Source organism: Chaetodon trifascialis, chromosome 19, assembly GCF_039877785.1.
Source record: "Chaetodon trifascialis isolate fChaTrf1 chromosome 19, fChaTrf1.hap1, whole genome shotgun sequence".
NCBI classification, from domain to species: domain Eukaryota; kingdom Metazoa; phylum Chordata; class Actinopteri; order Chaetodontiformes; family Chaetodontidae; genus Chaetodon; species Chaetodon trifascialis.
Genome location: NC_092074.1, coordinates 13,252,998 through 13,259,318, shown reverse-complemented (window position 1 = coordinate 13,259,318; position 6,321 = coordinate 13,252,998). Strand labels below are relative to the sequence as shown.

The window sequence follows — 6,321 nt, the reverse complement described above, 5'->3', positions numbered from 1 at the left end:
TGGTGGTGTGTGTGTCTTCTCCAGAAATAGCTCCAGTGTGCCCGAGTCAATCAGAAAACAAGCACAAAGCATATAAACACACAAGAAAATGAAAAAAAAACCCCCACATAGATTTCTGTTCCAAAAATAAACACATCTCCTGATCAATCAGAGAAACAACAAAGCTAATCAATTCCATTGATCTCAGTGACAGCATCACTCAGATGGTCGACGCTTCTCGCCGGCCGGAGCCAAATTACGCTTGTGATCTTGTCACTTAAACCCTGCCTTCTCCCGTGAGACAACAGTCCTGGTGTGTTTAAGCGAGTCTCTACATGACGAGAGTACTGATGCTGAGATCTGAGCAAGCAAGTGTCAAACTGCACCGAGGGCACGAATGCTGGCTGCTTTTCCAAGTGAGCACAAAGATGTGTTCGCTGCATAAAACAGCAGTCTGCTGATGCTCCTGGGGACATCAGAGCAAACGCAGCCTGCTTTTGGTTTAACGGCAGCTTGTTAGCTTGTTAAGATGCGGTCAAATAAAACTGCAGGTGAAAACATGTGGTGACAGCACATTTTGATCGTAACATTGAGGCCTTTTCAAAGAAGCTAATGTATGCAAACAACAGTGAATGCATGCATTTACAAGAGGTCATCCACCTTGAAACTCATGTGGAGAGGAAAACCTAAGATGTGCATGTTATTCCAACAGGAGGCGCTACACTACAGCTTGGTATTTAAACTTTATTTGGAAGCTGACTGTTGTCTCTCTCTTCATTCTGATGCAGCAACACACTCAAGGTTGATGCCGTCAGTTCTGCCTAAAAGTAATCAATGCTGCCACCACTCAAAAAGGTATCAGTGTCTGTTGTGAAGATAAACAAAGAGCAGACACACAGACAGAACAGACAGGGAGATAAGACACATTAGAAACCTATTTCCAATCAGAGAGGCAGCAGCTGAAAAAAGAGTGTGTTTTATGACACAGCACAAAGGTCAATGATCGAAGCATTACCCCTGGCCTCAACGCAAACATACACAGAGCACGAAAAGTGCCTGTTCTTTCCACATTTTCATGTCTTAAGGACACTGAACCCTCAGCAACCCTCCGAACACCACACTCCATATTGTACTGCATCCCACACACACACACAAACACACACAGACAAAGGCCCATAGATAATCTTCTTAGCAATCACAAGGTTCAACTGTTGGAACAGAACAAAGTTCACATCGTCATCAACAACAGAGGTGGTACTTCTACCGATGCCAGTCAGAACAGAAACCTGAAAGGACAGACATTAAGAGAGGAGACGGAGAAAACACTGAGGAAATCACAGCTTTTACCTCTGGACCACCTTTTATTCCCGTGGAACTATTCTGTGGATTATCTCACTAAAGCTCTGCAGTGGAACCTGATGTGACACACTGACACTGCCTGAATCTTAAAATCGAACTTTTAAGTCTTGAAAGTTATGTGAGTGCCTTTGCTAAAACGCCACCTTCGACCTCTACTCAAATCCTGGCTACTGAAGACAGCCTCAAATCACTGAGGACAACTGTCAGGACAAGTATATATTAGCTCGCTGATAGTACTTGGCAGCCGTCTGCAAGTCATTTCCACCTACAGCACATCCATTAAACTGTCTTTCTGGGGATCCTGAAAACTGTAAGTAGATTTTTGAAATATACTTAGTAATAACTGCTTTAATAAATCAAGACTGTTTATGCCTTGAGGGCAGATAGCTGTTTTAGGAGACTCTTCCTCTGTATTTACTTTTGGTGGCTTCTATTAAGAAATGTTTGCAGGCCAACATATTTTGCAATTCTGCATGTGTAAAAAATTGCACACATGCAAAATTGAACGGGCAAGCTGACTGTATTTCAGTGTATTCAGCCATTTAAGCACTGATAAAAACTGGAGCATCCTCCGCTTCTGACTTGCTGTTTGAATAACTACTAATGTAAAACGACTACAACTACATGATTTCCTAGTCTCACTTTCTTTTTCTTTTTTTTTTTATTTTCTTTTTATTTCGAAGTGCAATCAGATATTACAGACAATCTCCAGAAATGAAAAGAAAAAGAAAATAGGGATATACTTCCAGAGGTACTGGTACCATACATAAATTGTCTCTCAGCCTATCTTCCTGTTATATCGGCTTATAGTCCACTTCTTTTTACTTTTGAAAAGATAAAAATAAAGTTTGCCTAAAATGGTCCTAGTCTCACTTTCAATGGTAAATTTTAGTTGCTTGGTTGTTTTCTCTCTTCTCCTTATTTCACTGTTAAAATGCTCCAGTGACTGTAGTTAATTACAAGGGTCAAACCTGTCGGCTTTTGTTTTGCTTTGTAACCTCTTGTTGCGGGACATTCCTACAAATACTTTGCTTTAGATTTTATTTTACTGAAGTAACTTTAAAGGATTGGTGCCTTTTGAACTTCACATCACTAAATTAATGCTTACTGAAGCGTTATCTGATCATGCCTCAGTATCACATAATCAAATTAATTCCTTCGTCTCTTCTCCCTTTTCCTCTTCCCATGTAGGAGCAGCATGGAGGTGCTGAGCGGCCCCTGGGCTGATCTAGCTCTGCTCCTTCGACAGACCATCGCACAGACGGACAGAGGGACGGACAGCTTTCTTCCTCTCTGGCTGTTTGGCCTGCTACTGTTTCTGTCTGTGAGTCTGCTGCTGCTGCAACTGATCGTCTACCTCAGCTGGAAACTCAGACAGGGTAGGCACGTCATTAACTTTTCATGTCCAGCCCATGTTCAGACCTCTTGCTATGTTACATTTACTGCGGTGCTGTGTAGCTAGATGGATACTGTAGGGAGATGCCTTTCTCCACGGCCACACTATAAATACACTCATCGCCACAGTGTGAGGATAGCTGCATAAAAATGTACTCCAAAGGAGGGCTAGATTACACTACATGTCACAATCCTTGCAGCAACAACAACGCACCATTTTGCCTTTGTTAAGAAAGTAATTTCACACCAGCTTCCACAGCAAAATAAAACAAAGCACCAAAAGAGCCCGGTTCTACCTGCAGACAACCATCAGTGTCATGTCGAAGTCTCGTAGTCACGTTGTCTTTTGAACAATACCTGACAGCTCATCCCGCTAACAGGCAGAAAAAATGTTTAGGGGGCCGCAAAGCTAAGCTGGACTCTAAATAATGAAAAGCATCCTGAAATGGCTACAAGGAGAGAGAAAAAAAACTTGGCAGAGTGACATTTTTAGGATTACAATAAATTTGACTGTGAAGATCAATAAGACGATTAGAGACACTGGCCTGGTTCGTGTGTGTGTGTGTGTTTACATGACAATGTGTGAGAGAGACAGTGCGTGTTAAGAGGGGGTGGCTGCAGGATTTATTGTCCTGAAAGCAGGAAAACTGAGGAAAAAAGGCTTTTCTGTGTGAGTGTGTCCGACAAGAAGGTAATTTAAACCCAAACTAAAAGGTCAAGTCTGATATCCTAATTTTCTTCTCAAAAACAATTGATGCTCCTAACAAGGCCTGTCTGAGCATCTAACGCCTGATACAAAGATCTCTACTGTTGTCCACAAACTATTAAAAAGACATTATTGAGCCACACTGTCGGGTAACATGATCCATGGTGCATGTTATTAATGGCCATTTTTCAAAGTTGTACCTCTTCTGTAGGAATGAATGGGCTTGAATCAATGGACAAGGTGCTGTGAGAAAGCCAGAAAGTGTGTGTCAAGGTGCAGGACGCATCATCTGCCTTTTATTCTGAGGCCAATTATAATCAATTACAACTAATCTCACACCTGATTTTTAGTTCAGTGTTTACTGACTTGATCACCTCTGGTAATTAAATCACTGACAGACAGATGCTAAGTGGGTAATCGATGTGCTCACACTCACTTCACTTCACTTTTAATATATACTCACCCATTAACGTGGTGCTCCTCCTTGCTGCCTTTTCCCAGCTGATTGTTTTAGTGAGGTGTCATCCATCCTTCATCAAGCCACAGGGGCAACTCTAAAGCTTATGAAACATTAAAAGTCAAGTTTCTAATAATACACCTGTTTTCAGCTACAGGACATGAACAGCTCCATAGTAGTAAGGTGTGCAAAGTCAAAACAATAGGCTAGAAACTGGAGTTATTTTACTCAACAGTGTTTAGAGTGCTAGCTAGCTTGATGTTAAGCTAGCTTAAAAACTGTTAGCAAAGCAGATGTATGCTAATAATGCAACATATCTATTAAAGTAGGGAGTTGGCCAGCTTGAGCTTTTGTGGTAGCTTTCCAGTTATTATTTAATTTAATTTACCCGGCGCTACATTTTAAAAAAGTTAAAATTAGACAATTTATTGCTGTCATACCTGTAACCGTCACTATGGCTCTCACTGTGCATGCGTAGACAGTAAACCATAGCTAATACTCAACGTTTGATGACGGGTTTCCTCGTTAATTAGACCAGTTATTATAAAGAAAAACAACTATGCAGAGCTAAACATCCAAACCATTCCTCATTAGTCTTTAAAAGAAGAAGTTACAATCCAGTGGTAAAAGTACAATATATTTATAAAAAAAAACAAAAACAAAAAACAGCTGAAACTTGCTGTGAAAATGAGGTGGTTAATACTTCCGTGTTTCCTGTGATCTCAGCTGTGTTAACTAAACGACAACGATAACATTAAGGCTATTATCCATGCAGTATTTTGTGGCCCACTTTAATCTCATCACACGTTGCTCTGGATGTTTTCTTTCATCCGCAGCTGAGGCTGATCTGTCGGGGTTTCCACAGGACGGAAACGCCATCTACAGGGACCGACAGGAAAGCACACACCTGAGGAGGAGGAGGAGGAGTGTCGGGTAGCACGAGCACACCTGACAGAGCACACAGGAGGAAGATTTCCCTCACCTCTTGAAATGAACAATTTCCTGTTTCAAGCTGTCAAAATGGGCATCTATACAGGGCAATGAGATCAATGCAAACACCAGCAGGGGCCTGAGAGCCACATCTCAGGCATCTTTTTAACAGCTGAATTAATTTATATAATTTTTTTTACCTTCTTATTCAAGCATGTCCTCCAGAAACTGTGATCAATTTCTTATGGGCTGTCATGCTGGACTAACAGAAATGACAAGAGACTGCAGCTTACAACAGTTTTATGTACTTTCACATACAGCATTTTCGATCAATAAATGGAGAAGACCACCAGATTTCAGAGTATAACAATCCTTTATTTAAACAGTGTTACACAGGGGAGGAGTGGCTGTGTGTGGGGGAGACACGAGACAATGAAGCTGCTAGATAGAAAAACCCTACAGGTGATCGGCTGACAGGGAGCGATGAGGCAGCTGTGCTTGGTTTTCTCACAATGTCTTTCTTTACAAAGTTCTGTTGAAAGTGAGTTTTAAGTCGTTAAAATATAAAATTGTGCTGGTCTGTGTCCAAACTGTGGTACAAAGCCTGAGAAACTGTAGAGACGTGGTCCAATTAGTGTCTGTCTTTTAAAACATCATCAGAAAGAGATGTGTGAACTAGATGTAATCTAACAGAAGTATATTGTTCATTACACAACATGTTGAGATCCCTGACAGCGTTAAAATCAGTAAAACATTTTGGAAAACCAGGCCTTGCAGCCCCCCAAAGCTCCTGTGATTGGTTAAAACAGAGCCCAGAACCCCCCCTGGGAAAAGAGGTTAAACCTGGGGGCCAAAAGTACAAAAAAAAGAGGAAACAGTGGCAGAAAATTTGATTTGTAGTGGTGTTCCTTCAATGTCAAAAACACTGTGACAATATTCAAAATATCCAAGGGGGCACACAATAAATCCCACCTTTCAACAACTAGATCACAGAAAAGACAACGTTTAATGATGAGAACATCTACAAATATAGCTGTTGTGATATAACCGATGCTTTTGAAAAGATGTTTTTTTTTTGGAACAGCGAAAGCCTCCAAAGCTGCCTAGTGTTGCATGGTTTGTTTGCTTTTTAAATGCTTTTCTGCTGCTTTGTCTCTTTGCAAGAGGGTTAGAGGTTAAAGCGTCCCCCTCATCTGGAATGTCATTTAAATGCATAGTAGAGGTCAGGCCAGTGTTCCCCAAAAGAAAGCCTGGACAGTCGTTACGGCTCCATCGTCTGCACGTGCCTCAGTCCAGCAAGGAAGCCTTGAACTGGGGTAAGTCTAAGAGGTTCGTACGATTTGAAAATGTGGAGTGCGTCAACATGTCTTTATTAAAAGGGTTCAGACAAATGCAGACAGGTAGAGGTGGAATGTTTTTTTTATGTTAATCTCTGGCACTTCTTTGCTTACAATCAGCTCAATTTGCAGGAAAATGTTTTTGTCCCTCTGTGCCA

The 6,321-nt window shown here is 41.3% G+C and overlaps 1 long non-coding RNA gene across 1 annotated transcript; it reads left to right on the top strand.

The window, feature by feature from the left end:
• Positions 1-1,300: 1,300 nt before the first annotated feature.
• LOC139348205 (uncharacterized) lies at positions 1,301-5,043 on the top strand. Its single transcript, XR_011603368.1, has 3 exons — positions 1,301-1,648; positions 2,530-2,717; positions 4,733-5,043. It is a non-coding gene; the product is annotated as an uncharacterized lncRNA (long non-coding RNA).
• The last annotated feature ends 1,278 nt before the right edge of the window (positions 5,044-6,321 follow it).